The sequence below is a fragment of the Balaenoptera acutorostrata genome, chromosome 8 (genome assembly GCF_949987535.1).
Source record: "Balaenoptera acutorostrata chromosome 8, mBalAcu1.1, whole genome shotgun sequence".
NCBI classification, from domain to species: Eukaryota; Metazoa; Chordata; class Mammalia; order Artiodactyla; family Balaenopteridae; genus Balaenoptera; species Balaenoptera acutorostrata.
The window spans coordinates 56840523-56867882 of NC_080071.1; the positions used below are offsets into that span (position 1 = coordinate 56840523).

Below are 27360 nucleotides of genomic sequence, written 5' to 3' on the forward strand. Positions count from 1 at the left end.
AAAGGCTGTGATATTTGGACAAAATGAGAGTAGTAATCGGTAAATTGGCTATTTGTTCTGGTTCATCATCATCATTATGGATAATGACTGTGGAAGTCAATGGCACTGGGCCTGCTGAGTGACTTAGGATCAAGGTGTATCTTGGACAAGAGTGGGAGGAAAGTTCTTTATTTTATATATTGTCCTGAACTATGGCCTACATTATATAATGATTTTTTGAAGTCCTTATGCTTTTCTTCTCCTTTTTTTTTTTTTGATACAGTATTTAAATTTCTGAGCCTAAAATAGACTTCCTGGAAAAGGAAGCTAGGTTAGAAATGGTTATAGCTGCAGAGATACATGCTGTGAGATGCTTCCAGAAATCTGTAAGGCAGATAGATATAAGCGCATTTTGGCTTGATACACTTAACTCTAATGCACCTCATCCAATTAGAATTTATGGCAACTGTCATTCAATATTAGCAGCTATAGTTAAAAAATGAGTACTTTAAAATGAATGTGTTTATGGTCCCTTCTCTTATCTCAGGAAACATGTTGGTTTGCCAGCAAGTGTTTTTTTCTTTTGTTAGGATCCTTTCTAGGTTGTAAATGGACAGGAAGGGATTTCTTTCTTCAGCTCTTTTAAAAGTAGTATGAGCAAGGGATAATATGATAAAGTGCCTAATGTATCCCCAAACCGACTTTCACTGAGTTCATGGAAGTGTATAAATGTGCTGTAGTGAGGGAGTGTTCATTAGAGACGAGAAGGAGATTACTGTTCATACCTTTGACTTTGTGAAGGCAGCATATCCACATTCACAATGCCTTCCCCATAACCATAGCAATCAAGTCAGGATGTTTCTCTCTCTCTTTTTCTCTCATATTGAAAAGCATTATTAGAATGTTTAATACTATTTGGATGAGTATATTCAGGTAAGAGAGGCATAAGTTTGAATTCTGACCTCCATTTTGCCCCCACGATAAAATTTTCTAAGGTCCATTTCTCTCTGTCTCACCTCTCTCACCAGCTACTTCTACCGATTACATATGGTCCCAAGCACCCATGATGTTCTCTGCCATACTGGCTTCTCAATGTTGTAGAGATTGTTTGGACAAAGACATTTTAGAAATAAATGTTAGATATAGAATTTTGAAAACAAACACAAACTACACACAGTTACAATGAAAGGTTAAATAGAAATCAATCAGATGTTTGATATAAGGATTAAAGAACTTGAATTCATTAATCCCAAAGAGAAAGGCTGAGGGGAACGTCAAAAGAATTATGAATTTTCCATGTAGAGGAATGACTGACTTAGGACTCCATACTGTTCTCTAACCATTTAAGATGGTATCTGGCACCTGGGCTTACTTTGCGCTTTGTAGTTGGGATGGGTCAGGCAATGATCCCCAAGGCTGGTGATGAATAGAGAAGTTACTCCCAAATTACCTTTGGAACAGACTTGTTTAAATTTCAGATTTTCACCTTCAACTCTGATATGACAGCTCCAAGTCTGTGTCTCACAGACATCTCAAGTTTTACATGGTTAAATTTCTTGATCTTCCCCTAGAAATATGCTTCTCTTCTAGTCTTCATGAGTAAATAAATGCCTCTGTCTTCTTAGGACCTTGGGATCCATCTTTGACACATCTCTCTACATTCAGTGCATCATCAATCTGTGTTGATTGTACTTCCAAAGTGTACCTTTGCTCCACTAACTTCCCAAGTCCACCTCCACTGCCTCTGTGTTAGTCCAAGCCACCAACTTCTACCCCTGGATGTCTGCAGTTTTACCTTCTAATTGATCTCATAACTTCCACATTTTCCTTTCTTCAAGCTCTTCTCCATACAATGGTTAGAATATGGAACAAGCTATGCTGCTGTAATCTAGTATCTCTGAAATAATGTGTTGCAGACAAGAAAGACATTTAATTCTCTCTCTCAAGTAATATCTAAGCTAGGCAAGTGTCTTCAGCTGCTTGGGCTATTCTAATATCCTCAAAGCATGATTCCTATTTTGGGCCCTAAACTCCACTTGTTACTCTCTTCCACTAGTGGGTAGAGGGTTAAGGGCCAGGTGAACACATACCCAGTCCTTAAAGAGGACTGCCTAGAAGCTTGGAGAGTTTATATAACTTCCTGAAGGTTACACAGCTATTTGGTAGTAGAACTGATTGGATCTGAGGTTTGTGTGACTCAAAAGCCACGAGACCACTTGTAGGGGGAAAGAAATAAAACACATAGCTGTTGCACTCCAAATTAACATTGAACCTATTAAAATCCATATTTTGCAATAATTATGTAAAATTTTCAATTATGTAGAGATTAAAATGGCATTATTAAGAATGAAAAGATAGAGAAAGAAATAAGAACGTTTGAAAACTATATTTGTGAATGATATGAAACAAATATATCACTATCATAAGAAAAAAAAATACCTTCCACCGATGGGGGTGGGAATGGAGGTGAGACAGCACTAATGGCACCCTTTTTTGGGTGGGAATTCTTCACTAGGTGGAGCAAAATACTCAATAAAATAAAAAACAATTTTCTATTCAACTTCTCGGTTATATCCATTTAAGCTTTTTTTTTTTATTCAAACAGAAAGTCACAAAAATTATAATCATCCTCATCAGTTCACTCAGTCCCATGTAATTAATTTTATTTTCATCTTGATCTTTTGTTAGCACTTTTATGAATTCATCGGTTTTCCATTAGAGTTCTGAAAATGCTTATTCATTCAGTTCAGCAGTATAGTCAGTTACCAGAAACCTGTACTTGTCAGAGTCTTTTCCATGAATTCCTTGAAGATGAAACCCTTTTATAGGAACATTTTTGCAAAAGCATCAGAGTACACCCAGAACTGTCTGTAAATGACAAAAGACTTAAAAATGACCACGGTTAAAGATTTGATGAAAGTTCATAATAGTGCAATTGACAAGGAAATTTAGTTATTTCTGAGATATCCATTTTAAAGTAATAACTAGAATTATGACTTATAACATGATACCAGAACATATAAGATTTTTAGAAATTTCATGTAATGTCTGAAACATTTATATTAACGTATTTCCATACAAATAACCCAAAGAAAGTTTAGTATTAGTTGTTTTTTTGGTTTGTTTTTTTATACTGCAGGTTCTTATTAGTCATCAATTTTATACACATCAGTGTACACATGTCAATCCCAATCGCCCAATTCATCACACCACCATCCCCACCCCACCCCGGTTTTCCCCCCTTGGTGTCCATACGTTTGTTCTCTACATCTGTGTCTCAACTTCTGCCCTGCAAACCGGTTCATCTGTACTATTTTTCTAGGTTCCACATACATGCGTTAATATACGATATTTGTTTTTCTCTTTCTGACTTACTTCACTCTGTATGACAGTCTCTAGATCCATCCATGTCTCAAGAAATGATTCAATTTCCTTCCTTTTTATGGCTGAGTAATATCCATTTAATAGCTTCAGTAGGGAGAGTTACAAAGTGTAACTAGCTGCTCTCAAGTTAACATAAAGTAGAAAACAGGTGAAATCAGACTTCAGGATACCTAAAGCAGTGGCTCTTAATCCTGGACACACGTTAAAATCACCTGAGGAGCATTTAAAACTTCCTGATCCCAGCTGCAGCCATGTCTATGAAATCAGAATTCTGGGGATAAGACCTGCATTCGTTTGCTAGGGCTGCCGTAACAGAGTACCACAGTCTGGGTGACTCATGATCATTTATTTATTTACTACGATTTATTTTCTCACCATTCTGAAGGCTAGAAGTCCGAGATCAAGGTGTCTGCAGCATTGGTTTCTTCTGAGGCCTCTCTTCTTGGCTTGTGGATGGTGGTTCTCTGTACCTGTTTGTGTCCTAATCTTCCCTTCTTGTAAGGACTCCTATTCTTATAAGGATTGGGGCCCATCCTAATAACTTCACTTTACCTCTTTTGAGAACCCGTTGCCAAGTACAGTCACATTCTGAGGTACTAGATGTAGGACTTAAACATATGAATATGGTGGGAGTTTGGGGGGCAACTTAGCCACAACAGGACCAAAGGATCAATGTTTTTAACCTCCACCCTCAAGAGATACCAACATGCACCCGAATGTGAGTCAGTGCCCTACATAGGATTCTCAAACCTGGCTGCATTAGAATCACCAGGGTGGCTTAAAAAAAAGGAGAAAACACCAATGCTTAGGCATCACCCTCAGGAGTGTGATTTCCTCTATGTAGAATGGGGTATTGTTAGTTTCCAAAGGCTCCCAGATGATTTAAATGTGTACCCAGGTTTGATCATTGCTGTCCTAAAATATGTTTAACTATATAAACGAAAGCATATTTCTTACCTTTCTCTCAGTTTTTTTTCTTTGAAAATTTGTTAAGAAATACAGCTTCTTTCTATGAAAGATGTATATCTAACAAAGAACAATTCAGGTCTAAAAGAGGAGCTATATACTTCTAAGGTGGTATAGTTTCAAACATCAAGCATGGGTTTTGATATTATTTTGCATGTGACTTACAGTTTTTTTTCTCTGCTTAATGGAAGTAAATCAAAGGAACTTGGGCATATCACTCAGAAAGCAAATGAAGTGAAGCAACTGACCTTAAAATGATTAACTAAAATGTCCTAACTTTTAGTGAAATTTCTTGATGAAAGAAATGATGTTTTTCAGCTTTCAGAAGGAAGCTAGAAAAAAAAAAAAAAAAAAGGAGGCTAGATTTTCCTTTCCAGATGATATAAATATCTGATAGAAACTCATTGATTTAATCAGGCCAATTTCTGTGTTTTGAAGTAAAGCAACTTATCTGGCATTTTTCATTCAGGCTGTATGACAGCTGGCTGCTTCCTAGAATGCAGTACTGTGACAGAGATTATTTTATAAAGCCATGGATCAGCTGCCCTTGTAATTTGCTTAAATTAATTATATGTATATTTCTTCACTCTCTGGGCTTAAAAAAGGCTGCACTTGGTTGAGGAAACAGTACTATTGTTTCAATTACAAAAGACCATTTCTACTGTGCTATGTTACACACGGACACACTGTCTTTCCCATTGTGCCTTAATACTATTTTTGGTTTCATTTTTTTCAGAAAGTTATTTTTAAATAGTATGATTTCATTTTGACTGAATTATGTAGCTTTAATCAGGCGATTTGGAAGGGGTATTCAACATCAGAAAAACCATCTTTTAAACTATAAAAGTATGCAGTTCCAGGAGAGTAGTTAATTTTTATTTGTCCTTTCTCTCGGTTGATTTCTGACACAGAGATCTGAGGATGTGAGCTTTTATCTTAAAACAAAACTATGATTACATCTCTGCAGTAAGTAATCACTTTCTAAAGTTGTGTGGTACCCATGTCTTGCTGAAAGCTCTACAGGAATTCAAAGGGCTGAGATTAAACTGGACTTAAATATACCAGTAAATTTAGATATTTTATTTTAAAACACTTAAGAATTCAGCCCTAGAAGTTCACTAGCAAAGTACCCAAAGGCAAAACCAAATCATATGTTTTTCTTTTATTCAAACTAAGGACTGACCTGGGACACAAGTGTCCACATGGACTGAGGTAATGGTTTTCTCAGTGAAAGGAGCTGCTTTTGGTTAAAAACGGATTGAATGAAAAAGAATGAGAAATGAGGTTTTTTGTTTTGATTTTAGTCATTTTTTTTACCATGGAACCAGAGGTGAGATTTGGTCAGCAACTCAATGCCACTGTAATTCCGAGTTACTGTGTGGATTATTAGCCCTCATAATTCTACTTTCTTTGTTTCTTCCACTGTTGTGAGAAAATAACAAAACCTCATAGATATGCCTCATTGCAAATTTTTACATTTTGCCCCCACGAGTGCCTTTAATACTGTTTGGAATTCTTTTATTCGTACTTCGGAGATCCCTATCCAGTGGCTTCCAGATTTAGCTACTCATAGAGATCTCCTGGGGAGCCTGTTAAAAATTGATCCCCCAGTTTCATCCTGGACCTATTGAATGCTCCTGAGGATGGGGCTGGGGAGTCTTTCTGTTTGACTGCCTCCCTGGTGATTCTTGGTGAGATCAGCCTTTCTCTGTTCCAGGGAATGGTCTTTGGGGACTCCTGGTGGTTCACTCTAAGAGAATGACTGTTCTTAATTCCTTCCACTCCTATAAATTCACATTCTTAATTTCCCCCTAAGGAGATGACTGGACCTTTCCTTCACTCGAAAACTAAGGCCATCCAGGAAATAACCCTCATATTCCCTTCTGTTTACCTCAGAAACATGTTTCTAGATATCATCTTTCTTTGAATGTCATAGGGAAGGGCTTCCTGGTTGAAAGTAAACTCCTCCATTTTTGCTTCTCAATTTATCCATTTCCATCTTTAGTTTCCCTTCACACCACCATCTAACCTTTAACCTTTTTAAAAAAATTTAATTGCATCTTTTCCCTTTGCCTTTGAACAATCCAGATTTCTCCTGTCTGGAAAATTCTTTCTCCCATGACCCTTGCTACCACTGAAGTAGTTGAATTTCTCAGTCTTTTCCCCGTCAAACTTCCAAAAAGAATGATTTATTTCTTCCTTACCACTAAGTTTTTCAGCTCTTGTTCTTACCACTCTAAACCACCCGCCTCAGTAATTTCCTCTAATTATAAAATCAGTTTTCTTTTCTAGCAGTTAGATCAGTGTTTCAAAGCAGAAAATAAAACTATGAAGAGAACTATGAAAAGGTTTTTCTTCATCTTCTTTAGAAAATGAAATTAGAAATACACAAAGGATGCATGAATTATCTATTGTGAACATCTGATGAGTACGTATGGTTGCCCCAGTAAAGGTTCTGGCATCCCCCAAAAGATAAGGTCAGAAGATAAATCTGTCCTGGTTTATCCTTGGCATGGGTTCTTCACAGGTTCTCTTGTTTAATGGCCCATAACTAAGACTTTGATTATGGTACTTGGTGATGGATACTCACATATTTTATTGCAAGATGTTTTAACCAGATCTTTCTTGATTTGGAAAAATTTTTTCTGTTGCTACAATGTGGGAATCCCTTTATTATTAGAATATCAGAATAATTTCTACATTCTCTGGGGTTGCTTATAACTTACAAACTGTTTTATTTTTCTCTGTATCTAAACTAAGTAAATCAAAACAATTATGATGAAAGTATTTCATGAAAATGATTAAGTCAAATACTTCTATAAAGCATACTTAAAACCTCCCAATATTCTTTTCTCTCTTCTCCTACTGCCTTGTTCCACTTACTAGACGAACCACTTCAATGTTTTTAGCTGTTTGTTCTAGTATTCACTTCCTTACTTGAAAAGAATACGCTTCTTGATTAATCAGTTTACTTCCTATTAGGGTATATTAGGATCTTCACTCACTTATACCTCCTCTTCCTTTAAGTTCAAAATTCCATCATGAACAGATAAGTTCTAAGCATGCCCTGATCTGAAATGAGTATACTACAAAGCTGCACTGAATAATTTGGTCTATGTAGCAAAGTCAAAAATTTTACTTCTTCCCTATATAATTTATTATGTTTAAATGTTTGGTTAATCTTTTCCTAATATCTTATTATGTCTATGTGAGTGCTTTCCACAGCTGAGTAATCCACAGTGTGACTCCATTTCTTATTTTTGTTGTCATTTTTACCTGGAATAAATAATTGCCTCATTTTTTTCCCTTTGTTTAATTTTCTTTGAATGATATTTCTTTGAACATCCTATAACAGTTCTGTAAAATATCTCTCAGTACAGTGTTCCACATGCTCAAGCAGTCAGATAATTTACCAGTTCCTTTTTTATTCCTGCTTCTTGGAGCCTCTGTCTCCTGCTCCAGTATGCACTGTCTTCACTAGGCCTGAGGCACAGCTGTTACTCTGGCAGTGCCATTGCCTCTCTCCTGTATTTCCTAAATCCACATCCTCTTCTTCCTTGGTTTGTTCCTTTGTTTTGGTGGGACATATCCTATAGTGGCTTCTTGAGAAAGGTGCTTGGGAAAAGAATTTTTACTCTTTGCATGTCTGAATGGACTAATTCACTGTAGGATGATCAGACACATTAGCTAGATTTTTCATTGAGACCCACCACCCCTACCCCCTCCCCGAAAGTATCACTATATATCTTTTCTCTTGGGCAGTTTAGTTTCTCCAGAGAATGCTCAGTGTCCTGCCAGGGGAATGCAGTCTGAAGGTGGATGTTCTCGAGTTGAACAAAACACAGATTTTCACATATTATCCCTGTTTTCAGCACCGTACCTCTCACTTGACCTCTTTTGTGACTGCGGTGCCCAAATCTGAAACCCCCCATGGTTCACTTTCTCTGGAAAGTAAACCTCAGATTTCTAGTGGGTGGTAAAGATTAAGACTTGGGAGCTATGGTGTGCTGATAAATGTTTAACAACTAGCTCTCTGAAAAAATCAAAACAAACCAAAATTCTGATTTGTAGAATTTGCCAGTTCCTGTAGTGTAAATATTCCCACTATGGTTGATTTCAAGCTACCAGTGTGAGGTCATTGCAGAGTTGGCTCTTGCAAGCCAGTAAAAACCAGCTGCAGCCCAATGATCGAGAGTCTAAATATGCCTTCATTTTTAGCAACTGCCCTTATTTTCATCTTCAAAGTACCCAGTGTTTCCACTTCCTAAGCATGTACAGAGGCAAATTGGCTTGCTCCTTGTAGTCATTGGCTTGACTTTTCTCCACTCTGCTAAAATGTTTCCTCCATCTGCTTTCCATCTTCAAATGTTGGATTATAGTTACATCATTTCATTGAAGTTGGAGTTTGTGTTCTTGTTTCCTGTCATCTTTGTGGCTTTAGAATTTTGAGAGAAGAAGGGAGTGAAACTGCCTTTACTTTGCCATCATCAAACTGAAAATTCTATTCATTTTTCTAAATAAAAGCTAGAGTTATGGGACTTCCCTGACGGCACAGTGGTTAAGAATCCACCTGCCAATGCAGGGGACACGGATTTGAGCCCTGGTCTGGGAAGATCCCACATGCCGCGGAGCAACTAAGCCCGTGTGCCACAACTACTGAGTCTGTGCTCTAGAGCCCACAAGCCACAACTACTGAAGCTGCCGCAACTAGAGAAAGCCTGTGTGCAGCAACGAAGACTCAACTCAGCCAAAATAAATAAATAAATACAAACTTAAAAACAAAAAAAAGAACTAGAGTTATAAAATGACACCTGTTGAATATCATATATCATATGTGGAATCTAAAAAAACGATACACATGAACTTATTTACAAAACAGAAATAGACTCACAGACATAGAAAATGAACTTATGGTTACCATAGGGGAAGGGAGGGGGAGGGATAAATTAGGAGTTTGAGATTAACAGATACTACACTACTATATGTAAAATAGATAAACTAGAAGGACCTACTGTATAGCACAGGGAACTATATTCAATATCTTGTAATAACCTATAATGGAAAAGAATCTGGAAAAGAAAAAAATATATTAAAATGACACCTGTCATTGTTAATAGTATTAATATTTTAAATAATCTTATCTACATCTTTAAAAGTCTAACTTATAGTATAAGATGCTGAGAAATAATTTTTGACTTTGCTACACCAAATTATTCAGTGCAGCTCTGTTATATTAATATTTCAGATCTGGTCATTTTTGGAAATTATAGCAGTTCATGGTGGGATTTTGAACTTAAAAGATGTGAAGGAATGTGGGTTAGGTGAGAAAGATGTCAAAATTTGAGTTACCTTATGTTGGACCCTCATAGGTACTTTATCAGATATTGCAGTCAAAGGCATTATTGAGTTCTGAGGTAGGTTTTGTTTTGGTGGCGGTGGGGGGAAGTTGGGTGAGGGTGGGTATAGGAACATGTTTATTCAATTTTCAAATTAGAAATACAGAATTAGAATACAAAACGTTCTAATAAAATGTGTACACCTTTTAGATGTTAATAGCAAAAACACCCTGTTGCTCTTTCTATTTTGTGGTCAACAATGATCTTTGAGACAAGATAGCATAGTTGTTAAGCCATAGGATCCTCTTTGCTTCTGTCGCAGAATGCGACTCTGCCAGTTGCTAGTCATCGGTCCTTGAGCAAGTTTCTTTATCTCCTGGTGCTTCTGTCTTCTCATCTGTAAAATTAAGACAGAATAGAAACTCCTCATAGGCTTGCTTTGAGAATTAAATGAGTTAATCTGTTAGCACTTCTAGTGTGTGAAGCATAAGTGCTCAATAAACAGTAGTTACTATTATTGTTACTGCTGTTGTCATAGTGATCACCAAATTGGTATTGGTTCATACCTGTCTACTTTTCTTATTAAGATGTACATTACATACATTAATATCACATTAATGTCACATATGAACACACTTTTTTTGGGGCTGTGTTGTTGTGTGTGTTCCATAGCTATTTTGTAGCTTCATAACCCTTCTGATAATTCAATTTAACAGACAGAAATTGAGTGTCATCCACGTATATAATTTTACTATGCTAAATGCTGAGTTACAGAGTTTCCCGAATGGATTTGCTATTTGGAAAAAAATAATACTAGAAACTTTCCTCAACCTTCACACCAAAATGAACTCCAGATGGATCAAAGATTTAAACCAAAAAAAAAAAAAAAAAAGAAAGAAAGAAAGAAAGAAAAAAAGAGCCATAGAAGTACTGGTAGGAGATATGGGTGAATATTTTCATGTATTTGGAGTAGAGGAAGCTTTTCTATTTATCGACATAAAAAATAAGAAACCTTAAAGTAAAAGATTGGCACATTTGACTAAATAAAATTTTAAGTTTTGACGTGGGGGAGGAATCAAAACAAAGTCAAGAGTGAAACACAAACTGGGAAAAATATTGACAGCACATATGAAAGCTGAATAAATTTAATTGTCAGTCAACTGGAAAATGGCAAATAGCCTAAAAGAAAACTACAGGAACAGCCTATTCACAGAAAAAAAAAAAAAAAAGTTACAAATAGTACGTATAGAATTGCAAAGGTCCTTACTATAATTTAAAGAAATTTAAATGCAATAAAAGATATTTTTCATTTATTGGGAAAAGTGGTATGGGTGGAGGGTGGGAAGAGACCCATGTGAACACATAACCACTGTTTTCAGAGTCAAGGGAGAATATCCTTTGGGGGTGGGATTATCTTGGCCTCTGAGCTGAGTACCAAGCTGCCTCTCTATCTCTGCTTTCAAGATACCCTCTTGAATGCCCTTCCTCTGTATTTTGTTTCCTTGGAAAAATGCCTTGGCAGGTACTTGAAATGTAATGAGGCCTTCGAGCTCTGCATTAATCACAGGTAGCAATTACCTAACATTCATGTGCGCTAAGCATGTTCAACTTTAAAAAAGGCTCCCTTCTGAAAGAACCAGAGTTGGCTGGTGCATGGCCATTCTGTTGGATTTTGATGTTGTTTTCTGAGAACTTCTCCTGTAGATTCCCGTGCACATCTTCTTTCCTCTCTAGAGGAAAACAAAACAAAACAGAATAAACCCTTAGGGCTTCTGGGGGAGAAAGAGACTAGATTGGTTTGTTTGTAGGTTCATTTATTCAATAAATATTTATTGAATATTTATTGTGTGTCAGATACTATTGTAATCATTGAACATATAGGCGTGAACATAAGTTTCCATGGAGCTTGTATTTTAGGGGGTAGGGACAGTCAATTAAAAAATTAAACAAGAATTTCAGATGACTCATAGGAAGAAGATAAAATCAGGTAATAAAGAGTAGAGGGAAAACTGATTTGAGGAGGAGCTTCAAGATGGCGGAAAAGTAAGACGCGGAGATCACCTTCCTCCCCACAAATACATCAGAAATACATCTACAGGTGGAACAACTCCTACAGAACACCTACTGAATGCTGGCAGAAGACCTCGGACCTCCCAAAAGGCAAGAAACCCCCCACGTACCTGGGTAGGGCAAAAGAAAAAAGAAAAAACAGAGACAAAGAATAGGGATGGGACCTGCACCAGTGGGAGGGACCCATGAAGGAGGAAAGATTTCCACACACTAGGAAGCCCCTTCGCGGGCGGAGACTGCGGGTGGCAGAGGGGGGAAGCTTCGGAGCCACGGAGGAGAGCGCAGCCACAGGGGTGCGGAGGGCAAAGCAGAGAGATTCCCGCACAGAGGTTCGGCGCCGAGCAGCACTCAGCAGCCCGAGAGGCTTGTCTGCTCACCCGCCGGGGCGGGTGGGGGCTGGGAGCTGAGGCTCGGGCTTCGGTCGGATCCCAGGGAGAGGACTGGGGTTTGCTGCGTGAACACAGCCGGAAGGGGTTAGTGCACCGCAGCTAGCCGGGAGGGAGTCCCGGATAAAGTCTGCAGCTGCCGAAGAGGCAAGAGACTTTTTCTTCCCTCTTTGTTTCCTGGTGTGCGAGGAGAGGGGATTAAGAGCACTGCTTAAAGGAGCTCCAGAGATGGGCGCGAGCTGCGGCTATCAGCGCGGACCCCAGAGACGGGCAGGAGACGCTAAGGCTGCTGCTGCCACCAAGAAGCCTGTGAGCGAGCACAGGTCACTATCCACACCTCCCCTCCCGGGAGCCTGTGCAGCCCGCCACTGCCAGGGTCTCGTGATCCAGGGACAACTTCCCCACGAGAACGCATGGCGCGCCTCAGGCTGGTGCAACGTCACGCCGGCCTCTGCCGCCGCAGGCTCGCCCCGCATCCGTACCCTTCCCTCCCCACCGGCCTGAGTGAGCCAGAGCCCGCGAATCAGCTGCTCCTTTAACCCTGTCCTGTCTGAGCTAAGAACAGACACTGTCAGGCGACCTACATGCAGAGGCGGGGCCAAATCAAAAGCTGAACCCCGGGAGCTGTGTGAACAAAGAACAGAAAGGGAAATCTCTCCCAGCAGCCTCAGGAGCAGCGGATTAAATCTCCACAATCAACTTGATGTGCCTGCATCTGTGGAATACCTGAATAGACAACGAATCATCCCAAATTGAGGAAGTGGACTTTGGGAGCAACGATATATATATATTTTTTTCCCTTTTTCTCTTTTTGTGAGTGTGTATGTGTATGCTTCTGTGTGTGATTTTGTCTGTATAGCTTTGTTTTTACCATTTGTCCTAGGGTTCTGTCTGCCCTTTTTTTTTTTTTTTAGTATAGTTTTTAGTGCTTGTTATAATTGGTGGATTTGGTTTTTGGTATGGTTGTGCTCTTCTTTCTTTTTTATTACTTTTTAATTTTTTAAATAATTATTTTTTATTTTAATAACTTTATTTTATTTTCTCTTTTTCTTTCTTTCTTTCTTTCTTTTTTCTCCCTTTTATTCTGAGCCGTGTGGGTGACAGGCACTTGGTGCTCCAGCCAGGCATCAGGGCTGTGCCTCTGAGGTGGGAGAGGCAAGTTCAGGACATTGGTCCACCAGAGACCTCCCAGTTCCATGTAATATCAAATGGCGAAAATCTCCCAGAGATCTCCATCTCAACACCAAAGCCCAGCTCAACTCAATGACAAGCAAGCTACAGTGCTGGACACCCTATGCCAAACAACTTAAGACAGGAACACAACCCCACCCATTAGCAGAGAGGCTGCCTCAAATCATAATAAGGTCACAGACACCCCAAAACACACCACCAGATGTGGACCTGCCCACCAGAAAGACAAGATTCAGCCTCTTCCAGGACTGGATGAACACAGGCACTAGTTCCCTCAACCAGGAAGCCTACACAACCCATGGAACCAACCTTAGCCACTGGGGGCAGACACCAAAAACAATGGGAACAACGAACCTGCAGCCTACAAAAAGGAGACCCCAAACACAGTAAGTTAAGCAAAATGAGAAGACAGAGAAACACACAGCAGATGAAGGAGCAAGGTAATAACCCACCAGACCTAACAAATGAAGAGGAAATAGGCAGTCTACTTGAAAAAGAGTTCAGAAGAATGATAGTAAAGATGATCCAAAACCTTGGAAATAGAATGGAGAAAATACAAGAAAAGTTTAACAAAGACCAAGAAGAACTAAAGAGCAAACAAACAATGAGGAACAACACAATAAATGAAATTTAAAATTCTCTAGAAGGGATGAATAGCAGAATAACTGAGGCAGAAGAACGGATAAGTGACCTGGAAGATAAAATAGTGGAAATAATTACTGCAGAGCAGAATAAAGAAAAAAGAATGAAAAGAATTGAGGACAGTCTCAGAGACCTCTGGGACAACATTAAACACACTAACATTCAAATTATAGGGGTTGCAGAAGAAGAAGAGACAAAGAAAGGGACTGAGAAAATATTTGAAAAGGTTATAGTTGAAAACTTCCCTAATATGGGAAAGGAAATAGTTAATCAAGTCCAGGAAACAGAGAGTCACATACAGGATAAATCCAAGGAGAAACATGCCAAGACATATATTAATCAAACTATCAAAAATTAAATACAAAGAAAACATATTAAAAGCAGCAAGGGAAAAACAGCAAATAACATACAAGAGAATCCCCATAAGGTTAACAGCTGACCTTTCAGCAGAAACTCTGCAAGCCAGAAGGGAGTGGCAGGACATATTTAAAGTGATGAAAGGGAAAAACCTACAACCAAGATTACTCTACCCAGCAAGGATCTCATTCAGATTTGATGGAGAAATTAAAACCATTACAGACAAGCAAAAGCTAAGAGAATTCAGCACCACCAAACCAGCTTTACAACAAATGCTAAAGGACCTTCTCCAGGCAGGAAACACAAGAGAAGGAAAAGACCTACAATAACAAACCCAAAACAATGAAGAAAATGGTAATAGGAACATACATATTGATAATTACCTTAAATGTAAATGGATTAAATGCTCCAACCAAAAGACATAGACTGGCTGAATGGATACAAAAACAAGATCCATACATATGCTGTGTACAAGAGACCCACTTCACACCTAGGGACACGTACAGACTGAAAGTGAGGAGTTGGAAAAAGATATTCCATGCAAATGGAAATCAGAAGAAAGCTGGAGTAGCAATTCTCATATCAGATAAAATACACTTTAAAATAAAGGCTATTACAAGAGACAAGGAAGGACACTACATAATGATCAAGGGATCAATCCAAGAAGAAGATATAACATTGTAAATATTTATGCACCAAGCATAGGAGCACCTCAATACATAAGGCAAATACTAACAGCCATAAAAGGGGAAATTGACAGTAACACAATCATAGTATGGGACTTTAACACCCCACTTTCACCAATGGACAGATCATCCAAAATGAAAATAAGGAAACACAGGCTTTAAATGTTACATTAAACAAGATGGACTTAATTGATATTTATAGGACATTCCATCCAAAAACAACAGAATACACTTTCTTCTCAAGTGCTCATGGAACAGTCTCCAGGATAGATCATATCTTGGGTCACAAATCAAGCCTTGTTAAATTTAAGAAAATTGAAATTGTATCAAGTATCTTTTCTGACCACAATGCTATGAGACTAGATATCAATTACAGGAAAAAATCTGTAAAAATACAAACACATGGAGGCTAAACAATACACTACTTAATAACCAAGAGATCACTGAAGAAATCAAAGAGGAAATCAAAAAACACCTAGAAACAAATGACAATGAAAACATGATGACCCAAAACCTATGGGATGCAGCAAAAGCAGTTCTAAAAGGGAAGTTTATTGCAAAACCGTCCTACCTTAAAAAACAAGAAACATCTCAAATAAACAACCTAACCTTGCACCTAAAGCAATTAGAGAAAGAAGAACAAAAAAACCCCAAAGTTAGCAGAAGGATAGAAATCATAAAGATCAAATCAGAAATAAATGAAAAAGAAATGAAGGAAATGATAGCAAAGATCAATAAAACTAAAAGCTGGTTCTTTGAGAAGATAAACAAAATTGATAAACCATTAGCCAGACTCATCAAGAAAAAATGGGAGAAGACTCAAATCAATAGAATTAGAAATGAAAAAGGAGAAGTAACAACTGACACTGAAGAAATACAAAGGATCATGAGAGATTACTACAAGCAACTATATGCCATAAAATGGACAACATGTAAGAAATGGACAAATTCTTAGAACAGCACAACCTTCCGAGACTGAACCAGGAAGAAATAGAAAATATGAACAGCCCAATCACAAGCACTGAAATTGAAACTGTGATTAAAAGTCTTCCAACAAACAAAAGCCCAGGACCATATGGCTTCACAGCCAAATTCTATCAAACATTTAGAGAACAGCTAACACCTACCCTTCTCAAACTCTTCCAAAATATAGCAGAGGGAGGAACACTCCCAAAGTCATTCTACGAGGCCACCATCACCCTGATACAAAAACCAGAAGAAGATGTTACAAAGAAAGAAAACTACAGGCCCATATCACTGATGAACATAGATGCAAAAATCCTCAACAGAGTACTAGCAAACAGAATCCAACAGCACATTAAAATGATCATACACCATGATCAAGTGGGGCTTATCCCAAGAATGCAAGGATTCTTCAATATACGCAAATCAATCAATGTGATACACCATATTGACAAACTGAAGAAGAAAAACCATATAATCATCTCAATAGATGCAGAAAATGCTTTCGACAAAATTCAACACCCATTTATGATAAAAACCCTCTAGAAAGTAGGCATAGCGGGAACTTACCTCAACATAATAAAGGCCATATATGACAAACCCACAGCCAACATCGTCCTCAATGGTGAAAAACGGAAACTCTTACCACTAAGATCAGGAACAAGACAAGGTTGCCCACTCTCACCACTATTACTCAACATAGTTTCGGAAGTTTTAGCCACAGCAATCAGAGAAGAAAAAGAAATAAAAGGAATCCAAATTGGAAAAGAAGAAGTAAAACTGTCACTGCAGATGACAGGATACTATACATAGAGAATCATAAAGATGCTACCAGAAAACTACTAGAGTTAATCAATGAATTTGGTAAAGTTGCAGGATACAAAATTAATGCACAGAAATCTCTTGCATGCCTATACATTAATGATGAAAAATCTGAAAGTGAAATTAAGAAAACACTCCCATTTACCATTGCAGCAAAAAGAATAAAATACCTAAGAATAAACCTACCTAAGGAGACAAAAGACCTGTATGCAGAAAACTGTAAGACACTGATGAAAGAAATTAAAGATGATACAAATAGATGGAGAGATATACCATGTTCTTGGACTGGAAGAATCAACATTGTGAAAATGACTATACTACCCAAAGCAATCTACAGATTCAATGCAATCCCTATCAAACTACCACTGGCATTTTTCACAGAACTAGAACAAAAAATTTCACAATTTGTATGGAAACACAAAAGACCCCGAATAGCCAAAGCAATCTTGAGAAAGAAAAACAGAGCTAGAGGAATCAGGCTCCCTGGCTATACTACAGACTATACTACAAAGCTACAGTAATCAAGGCAGTATGGTACTGACAAAAAAACAGAAATATAGATCAGTGGAACAGGATAGAAAGCCCAGAGATAAGCCCACACACATATGTTCACCTTATCTTTGATAAGGGAGGCAAGAATATACAGTGGAGAAAAGACAGCCTCTTCAGTAAGTGGTGCTGGGAAAACTGGACAGCTACATGTAAAAGAATGAAATTAAAACACTCCTTAACACCATACATAAAAATAAAGTCAAAATGGATTAAAGACCTAAATGTAAGGCCAGACACTATTAAACTCTTAGAGGAAAACATAGGCAGAACACTCTATGACATAAATCACAGGAAGATCCTTTTTGACCCACCTCCTACAGAAATGGAAATAAAACAAAAATAAACAAATGGGATCTAATGAAACTTAAAAGCTTTTGCACAGCAAAGGAAACCATAAACAAGATGAAAAGACAACCCTCAGAATGGGAGAAAATATTTGCAAATGAAGCAACTGACAAAGGATTAATCTCCAAAATTTACAAGCAGCTCATGCAGCTCAATATCAAAAAAACAAACAACCCAATCCAAAAATGGGCAGAAGACCTAAATAGACATTTCTCCAAAGAAGATATACAGATTGCCAACAAACAAATGAAAGAATGCTCAACATCATTAATAGAGAAAGGCAAATCAAAACTACAATGAGATATCATCTCATAGTGGTCAGAATGGCCATCATCAAAAAATCTACAAACAATAAATGTTGGAGAGGGTGTGTAGAAAAGGGAACCCTCTTGCACCGTTGGTGGGAATGTAAATTGATACAGCCACTATGGAGAACAGTATGGAGGTTCCTTAAAAAACTAAAAATAGAGCTACCATACGACCCAGCAATCCCACTACTGGGCATATACCCTGAGAAAACCATAATTCAAAAAGAGTCATGTACCACAATGTTCATTGCAACTCTATTTACAATAGCCAAGACATGGAAGCCACCTAAGCGTCCATCGACAGATGAATGGATAAAGAAGATGTGGCACGTATATATAATGGAATATTACTCAGCCATAAAAAGAAACGAAATTGAGTTATTTGTAGTACGGTGGGTGGACCTAGAGTCTGTCATACAGAGTGAAGTAAGTCAGAAAGAAAAACAAATACCGTATGCTAACACATATATATGGAATCTAAAAAAAAAATTAAAAAATGGACATGAAGCACCAGGGGCAAGACAGGAATAAAGATGCCGACCTACTAGAGGATGGACTTGAGGACATGGGGAGGAGGAAGGGTAAGCTGGGATGAAGTGAGAGAGTGGAATGGACATATATACACTACCAAATGTAAAATAGATAGCTTGTGGGAAGCAGCCGCATAGCACAGGGAGATCAGCTCGGTGCTTTGTGGCCACCTAGAGGGGTGGGATAGGGATGGTGGGAGGGAGGGAGATGCAAGAGGGAGGAGATATGGAGATATATGTATATGTATAACTGATTCACTTTGCTATAAAGCAGAAACTAACACACCATTGTAAAGCAATTATACTCCAATACAGATGTTAAAAAAAAAAAAGAGTAGACGGGTGGGGGTAGTCAGATAAATATATACATATGATACATATGTACACACATGTGTACACACGTGTACAAACACATGCATAATAGTGCTTCTTCAACTTTAATGTGTACCAGAATCACTTGTAGGACTTATTTAAACAGATTGTTGAGCCCCTCCCTCAGAGTCTCTGATTCAGTAGAGGCCTGGTGTGGGGCCCAGGATTTTACATTTTTAACAAGTTGTTGGGTGCTGTTGTTGCTGCTGCTCTAGAGACCACACTTTGAGACCCACTGGCATAGAGTACTGAGTGGTCCTAGAAAACTGTTCCAAAGAGGTGGTATTTGGGTAGAGAACTGAATGATGTTTGAGAAGGAACCAATGTTGTGAAGACGATCAGTGGTGGAAGAAGAGGGTAGGAATGAAGAAGAGCTTTCCAGATAAAGCAGAGAAACTGTGGATTGAAGGAAGCAAAGAGGCTAGTGAGGCTGCAGAGTAATGAGTGGAGGGGTGAGTGGTAGCAGCTGAACTAAGAGAGGAAGATAGACAGTGGGCAGGCCATGGAGAACAGTGGTCCTCTATTCTGAAAGCATACTTAAAAAACAAACAATGCCGGAGCCCACCTCCAGAGACTCTGATTTAATTAATCTGGGTGGCACTTAGTTATTTTTAAAAGTTCCTTAGGTAATTCTGATAAGCAGGCAAGGCTGAGAATAATGGAGACAGGCCCTTTGTAGCCGTGTAAAGTTGAGATTTTATTTCAAATGTGATGAAAAGCCATTGAACAGTAGAGGATGTAATTGGATTTAATTTCCAGCTGCTAGAATGAATTTTGTAAGAGGTTAAGAGTGAATGAGGAGACCAGTTAGAAAATTTTACAGTTGTCCAGGTGAAAAGTGATGTTGGCTTCAGTTTGGTGGTAGTAGTAAGGATGATGAGAAATGGGATGCTGGATAGTAGATGGGATTTGGGGTAGAACAGAAAGGACTTGCCGATGGATCCTTGGATATCGGAAGTGAGAGAGAGAGAGAAGACTCAAATATGACTCCAAGGTCACCTTTCAACTGAGTGAGAGGTGACACCATTAACTGAGAACATTGGGGTAGAAACAGGTTTAGAGAGAAACTAAAAATTTTTAATTTTGGTGTGTATTAACTCTAAGATGCCTCTTAGGAACAGTTAAGAACCAGATTGTTTTTAGGGAAAGGGAGTGGAACTGAGGGTGAACTGATGCCTTGCTCTTTTGACAGGCCCATTGTGATCGCTAGCTAGGATAGTATTAATTTTAATGTGGATTTCACATGTATTTTGGAAAATGTAACCTCTCCTGTAATGTGTAACTTTTTAAATGGGTGGATAGAATCATGCCAGGAGCTTTCAAGAGGCTTAAACCCATGAACTTAAGCTGGTGGGCCCATGGTAGGCACTCAATATATATTTGTTGAATTAATCAATGAATGAATGAGTGAACTTACTTTTATATATGAAGCCCATTTGTCATTTTGATAAGCAATGTGTCTTCAGATCACATGGTATAGGGGGCACCAAATATCCAGTGGTTAAAGTTTATGTCTCAATTAGATTGTCATAAAGTATTTAACTGGTCAAATGAATCCACGGAATCCGAAAGGGCAGAGGGTTTTTGGTGTAGGCAGTGTTGTGTTCCTTGTGCTACTACGATCTCCAAAGACCTGTCTCGTTTCTAGTTCTGTATCTCTGTATTTTTGCTTATTTTCATGAGCTAGTGTCATCTGTGATTTCAGCAGAATCAGACCAGATTTAGAACATGACTTTACAGAAAGTTCTCCTGCTTCTCTGTATTCCAGGGCCTGCCAGGCACAATAGGGAGAGGGTTCAGGGGCAAGAGGTCCTATAAGCCAGCTCGGTGCAGTGTGGAATGTGAGATCAGAGCTGACTTACCTGAGATTTCAAAGATGATCAACATCTGCCTGTAAGTATCTCTTCTAATGAACCAAAAGTCAGAATTTGCTTCTGGAAGGGGAAATCAGTTCCACAACTGGAGAGACCAGAGAAGCTGCTGAGATCTCTTCCCAGACTGTATTCAGATGCCTAGACTTGTGCATGAACAGGTGGAGCCTCTCCCTAGTCATGCTGCCTTATCCCTAGATTATGGAGTGGAGAGCCACTCAAGCTCATTTCTCCTTATTAGCTGCATTCAGGGACCAATGATTCCACTTCAGTCTTGTGTAATGAGAGTTAGAAGTTAAATACATGATCTTAACAGTAGTCACCCAAGTTCTTCTGAAGGGAGAAAAACTCTATCTGTGAATGCCTTGATAATCCATGTAGAGGCACAAAACAAAACTGGAGAACACGTTGGAGGCTAGACCCAAGGTAGGAGAGGAGAATGGTTAAGTTGACACCTGACCTAAGGAGGGGAGTCTGTTGTGCTCTTTGAAGCAGGTAAATAGAGAAAGGAGGGAGGAAAAAGAAGCTTGCAGATGCTGCAAAGTTGGGTGAAGAGACCTGTGGAAATAATCCGGTGTTAGGGTGGCCAAAAGATAATTTAAGAGGAGAGATGTTCAGTGTTCAACTTGAAATTGTTTACTTTGCTGTCATGTAAACTCCTTTTACACCTCCCTTTGAATAACTGATAAAGTCTCATATTCATGGAAGCTTTATGTGACTGGAGAAATGGATGGGGAACTCAAGAAAGCTTGAGCTTCACATTGGGTCTAATGGTGAAGAACAGAGAGGGGGCTGTGCAAGTAGGTGCAGAGCTGACTTTGAGAATACAAGTTCTGCCCTCATCCTTACCTTATACACATCTAAGGAATCCTCAGAAATTTTGGGCAGAGCTTTGGTGGGAGACCCAAACTCCAAGTGACACTTGAGTTGTAAGATTTGGGGTAGCAAAAATGATTTCTCTCAAAAAAATTAAGGGTTCTAGCTCTTTTAACGTGATCTGGCCTCACTGGCTCTTCTTCAACTTTACTAGCTCTTTCATTAAACCTGCACTCCTGACTCACAATCTTTGTACTGTTTCTCTAACTGGTGCAGGTTCCTTTGTCTAATCTCTCTTTGGTTTGCATCTGGTTCTCCTTCCCTTGTTCCTGTGGCATTGGGGGAGACCAGTTCTTCCATTTCACACCTGGGGGCCTATTGTACCCAGTCTAGCACCTGAACCCCAGAGGCATCTGGTCACCCAAGAAGAGAGGTCAGACATGACTAATATTCAGGGAGATTGTTTTCCTGAGCATGAATATGGGTGAGGCATTTGTTTTTCAAAGGTCATGTATTATATGGTCACATGGATTTAAACAGGTAAGGATTTATGGCATATCAAGTAATATTAAAAAATCATTTAACCTGAGAGGAAGAAGGCAATAAAAGATTCATTCTCAGCCATTTTGTGAACCCCAGAACCAGCACTTTGAAAATACTCTGTATACTGCAAACGTCAAAGTCAGCATACATGTTTTTGGAGGAAATAATTACAAATGGTAATATAAGGTAATTAAAAATATTTTAATGTTTCTGTTAAGTCTGTTTTGCTACTTCAGAATTTGCTATATCTAAGTAGGCAGGATTGTAAGATAGGAATGTATTTATATGTAGATACTGACCTTTTGACTTCATTCTCACAGTTGCTTAATATTCTCTTATAATGAAATTGTTTCCAGTAATAAAACTGCATTGCAAAAACTTCTTAGGTTATCTGAGGCCAAAATTAGTTACCTAGAATAACAAAGAAAATAATTATTGACTGAGGGCTTCCCTAAACAAGAGAAGCATGGCTGTGCAAGCACTGTGAATGTATTCCCTCCTGTAGAAGTTGCTACTTAGGAGGTTTATTGTGTTCCAGCTAAGAGTCTGGAGGTGGGAATGGTGGAAATAGTGAGCTGGGAAGGTCAGGGATACATTAGGTTACCTGACTTGAATGATTACAAAATGATTACATGGTTAAGTTTGGTGAAGGTTTATTTACAAAATGAAAGAACATGTATGTTTTCATACCATGCTGATTGTTGAAATAAAAATTGCATGTATTGATATATACCTATAGCGGTCTGCCATTGTTGTTTATACAACCCTCCCCTCAGCCCTTCTTCTGGGAACAACACCCCCTTTCCTTTGGGAATGGCTCAAGCTTCCTGTGGGCCCCACCTTTTTCTTTATGTGACCCTGCCCCTTTGCTACTCCCATCTTTTCTCTTACTAGGGCCACAATGGACTGGCCAGGAGTGGGCATCTGACTCAATCTGGTCCTTCCCCTGAAGTTTGCAAATGAATTGAGAAGGAGTCAGTTCCTTTTTTTCTGGGAAATTTATAAGATGTGAAACCCAGGAGCTTATAATAGCAGATTTACTGCCCCGAGAGGAAAGCCAGTCTATAGTGAGAGGGTCAGACCGTAGAGAGATACATACTTCCTGCAGTTTAAGTGGTCAATCCTTTAATATCGTAGGATACTTTAGTATGCTCCCTATATATTTTTGTGTTGCTTAAACTAATCTAAGCTGGATTTCTGTCACTTAGCAAAAAGCATCCTGATGAACACATAGGCACTGTGCATGGGAAAGATTATTAAAGGCTGAAAGGCTGTGGCATCAAAGTAATCCTGAGGTTTATAACACTCTGAACTGGTTGGTTGTTGGACATGACTGAGGAACATTGACTTGTGTCATAGAAATCTTATTAATCAAGTGACTAATTGTCTTCTGATAAATATTTAATATTCCACAAGGCTAGTCCAGAAACCTAAAGACTAATCAGTCTCTTTTGGTTAGTTAGGACAATTGTTCAAACTCATTCTGTCTTTGTGATGAGCATTCATGATTAATACACTAGAACTGATAGGACCCTGTTACTCTGTCCCCTAGAAGAGCGAATAGGTCCTTTCTGAAACCTTAGTCAGGATAGCTTTGAGGCCATTTATTGGCATTATAGCCAAGTAGTGAAAGTTTATGTTCTGTCTTAAACCTCTGCCCTGAGTCAGTACTCTTCTGCTGATCAGCTAAAGAATTTGATACTCCACTCTGCTGAAGTGAAATTCATTGATAATGGCTTATTTTGTTGCCTTCTCCAGTTAGTGCTTACCTTTTAACTCACTGGAGTGAGTTAGTTGTAGATTTAAGATACTATAGTAATAAGAACGGGGAAATGACTTTTTGTGGAAACAGCACCCAGTTATCAGCAGTAGAAGCCATTAAATTTATTGATGCTGAAATTCTTCCCAGGGGTGAGTCTCCCATACAGCATAACCATTCTTGGTAAACAGTATTTTATATCATACATATATTCTGATGTGGAACCTACATCATTGTTCTTGTATGGATAAATCATACCTCCGTATAGTATAATAATAGGTATCATTTGTAGAGAGCTGCCATATTCTAGATACTGCTGGTGCTTTCACATTTTATCTCATTGATTTGATCTTCAGGAAAACGTTATGAAGTAGATATTATCCTCATTTTGCAGGAGAGGAAAACTAAGCACAGAGAAGTTAAGCAGATTGGCTAAGGTCCTTTGGCTGATGAGAGAACATAACTCAGAAAACAATCACCAGTGCTGCTTCCTTCAAATTGGACTCCTTGCCTGTATGAGTTACTTCCTTACTTGCCTTTAGGTGGGGAGTAAGGAGTGGTTGCCATGGTAATCTCAAGGTAGAAAAAGCCTCTGGCATCTGGCCATGATCATCATTTAACCCAGCTGTGGAAGAGTCTTGCTATTAACCAAGAATCACTAAATGGGACACACAGACTGAGTGCAGATTGAGTGTCTGCTGTTTTGATCAGAAGCTAATTCCTTGGGGGTATTGGGAATTATTAGGTGATAACCTTATGGTGATTGAGTTACTGATTGAGAACCTGTGGGTCTTTTAATAACTTATTATTTTTTTTTGATTTTTATTACAAGTTATTTATTGTTGCTATACTATTACATTTGGTACATCAATGTGTTTTTTTATTTCCAAAATGCATCACTAAGCTATAAGTTATTATTCCTTGCAGCTTTTTTATTGAAAAGATTTTTCTATGGCAAGGTACAAAAAGGCATTCTACAAAAAACATTTTAAGTTACATTATTTACCAAAAGACTATCTTTATATATTACTGGTCTGTTGAAATTTTTCTTTTCAATCAAATTCCATTAATTTTTACATAATGCATGTCAATAACAGCTACCATAAAAAAATAACTATAAGCAAAAATTGTTTTCCTGTTTATCTTCATTTTTTGCTACTCCTCATTTTTCTTCCTGCTTCTATTTATGAAAGTGTGAATCCCTCCTTCATGATGTCCTCAAGTCCATAATTATCCCTTATGACAATTTTTTCATGACCCCACATTATAAATTGTTCATTATTTTGAATAATGCCTTAATTTCAAATGTACCTTTGTACTCTTCTACTTTTTCTTCTGTATTGTTTTTTCCTATATTTCTTTTAATAACTTATTATAATTTTGATTCCTGGAGGTATGTTAGGGATATTCTTTTCTGAAAGTTCTAAATGGATCATAATACTACACTTGCTTGTATATTAATATGTCAACAATCAACATCTCATCATTAACTTCATTTTAGAGGTATCTGCATTAATGTATTGATACTCTCCTAATAACTGAATTAGATCTATAAGGATCAAAATCATTTCTCAGTGCTTTTATTATCTTTTCAAAGTGTTTTTAACAACACATTATGTATTCCAGAGTTGTTTTTTAAATGTTGTTCTATTTTTACTAACTTCCTAAGTATACACCAATGCCATAGTGGAATAAATCTGCATGAATCTTGCCTGATCCACCACCTGGAAACAGTACACATCTCCATGGTGGGAAAAAGCTGGAGCAATCTTGCCCTGTGTGTATATGGCTGGACTTTTATTTTTCTGCCTTGACTGTGATCCAGTATATAATACTGGGGCTGACACCCTGTCATTTGGGTACATGGATATTTAGAACTGAAGGCTTGTGAGAGACAATGTGGAGGGCAGTGAAAATAATCTTAAACTGGCAGTGTGAAGACTTACACTTTGCCATACCAGCTGTGGGACCTTGATCCTCATTTTTTCTTGGCCTTGGAAGGAGGTAAATGAGAGAAATGATCTGCAGGTCTCATTTAAACCTTAATGCTGGAATTCTGTAATGCTAGATAATTGGAGCTCTGTTTTCTGCTGTCTGATCACAAACCCTTTTGGAAATAGAAGAAAACACCACAAATTATGTTGTTCACTGGGTTGGGATAGAAATTGAAGGCAGGAAGGCCTGCAGAGAGCCTCAGCTTAGTTTCTTCTCAGATGACTTGCCTCCTGTTTCCTTCAAAAGGATGGGGAGAGATTTTAATCTCTATCAGTTCAGCATCTGTGGTTTCTTTCATGAGCAAGCATCATGGTGGATGTCAAGAACTATGTGGTAATTTACAATCATTCCACTACATCATGTAATATGTATTTGAGAATAATTGTTTAGAGGCGCTTGCTTGCTAAAGTATGATTATATTCAGAAAGGAGGAGTTTTGTAAGTGACACAAACTTCAGACTTCTATGAATTTCACGTTTAAGCTCATTAACGGGCAGGTGCTATTTTAGGCATTCCGTGATGTGTGCTGTTCCTCGGTCATTCCTCTACATGGCAGTTGTGGGAAAACCTCTGACAGGAGATAATAGTAAGTTATCTTAATTTAGAGGCTAAAAAATATTAAAAGAAAATTTCTCTTTGAGAAGAAACATTAGAGGAATGTTTTAAGAATTTGAGGATGGTATGTTGGGAATTACACTGGAATTGGGAAGTTTCTAATTCCATTGAGCATAAACGTATTCATTTTCTTGGCAGTGAATATGCTAATTAATATCAGAACATTCCACATTTTAGGATCAGGTACCACTTCTGTTAATATTTTCCTTCCCATATCTATACTCATTACCTTAATTTAGGCATTTACTGGTACTCTGCTGGATTATTGTAGGGGTCTCCTAGTTTTCCTCCTGACTCTCACTCTTTTCTAAATACCACTTTGGACATTCACAGAAAAGTAGACAAGATGAAAAGGCAGAGGGCTTTTCACCAGATAAAGTAACAAGATAAATCCCCAGAGAAACAAGTAAATGAAGTGGAGATAGGCAACCTTCCAGAAAAAGAATTCAGAATAATGATAGTGAAGATGATCCAGGACCTTGGAAAAAGAATGGAGGCAAAGATCAAGAAGATGCAAGAAATGTTCCAAAAAGACCTACAAGAATTAAAGAACAAACAAACAGAGGTGAACAATACAATAACTGAAATGAAAAATATACTAGAAGGAATCAATAGCAGAATAACTGAGGCAGAAGAACGGATAAGTGACCTGGAAGACAGAATGGTGGAATTCACTGCTGCAGAACAGAATAAAGAAAAAAAATGAAAAGAAATGAAGACAGCTACGAGACCTCTGGGACAACATTAAACGCAACAATGTTCGCATTATAGGGTCCGAGAAGGAGAAGAGAGAGAGAAAGGACCTGAGAAAAAATTTGAAAAGATTATAGTTGAAAACTTCCCTAACATGGGAAAGGAAATAGCCACCCAAG

The 27360-nt window shown here is 38.2% G+C and overlaps 1 protein-coding gene across 6 annotated transcripts in view; it reads left to right on the forward strand.

Annotated features, from left to right (window-relative positions):
- PLCL1 (phospholipase C like 1 (inactive)) overlaps positions 1–27360 on the forward strand; it is a 402844-nt gene that overhangs the window by 166250 nt on the left and 209234 nt on the right. The window contains exon 2 of one of the 6 annotated variants that reach the window (XM_007190478.2): positions 20658–20782. The exons of the other annotated variants lie outside the window; for them this stretch is intronic. The gene's annotated coding sequence lies outside the window, so the exon portion shown is untranslated. The remainder of the gene's footprint in view (positions 1–20657; positions 20783–27360) is intronic. 6 annotated transcript variants of the gene reach the window in all.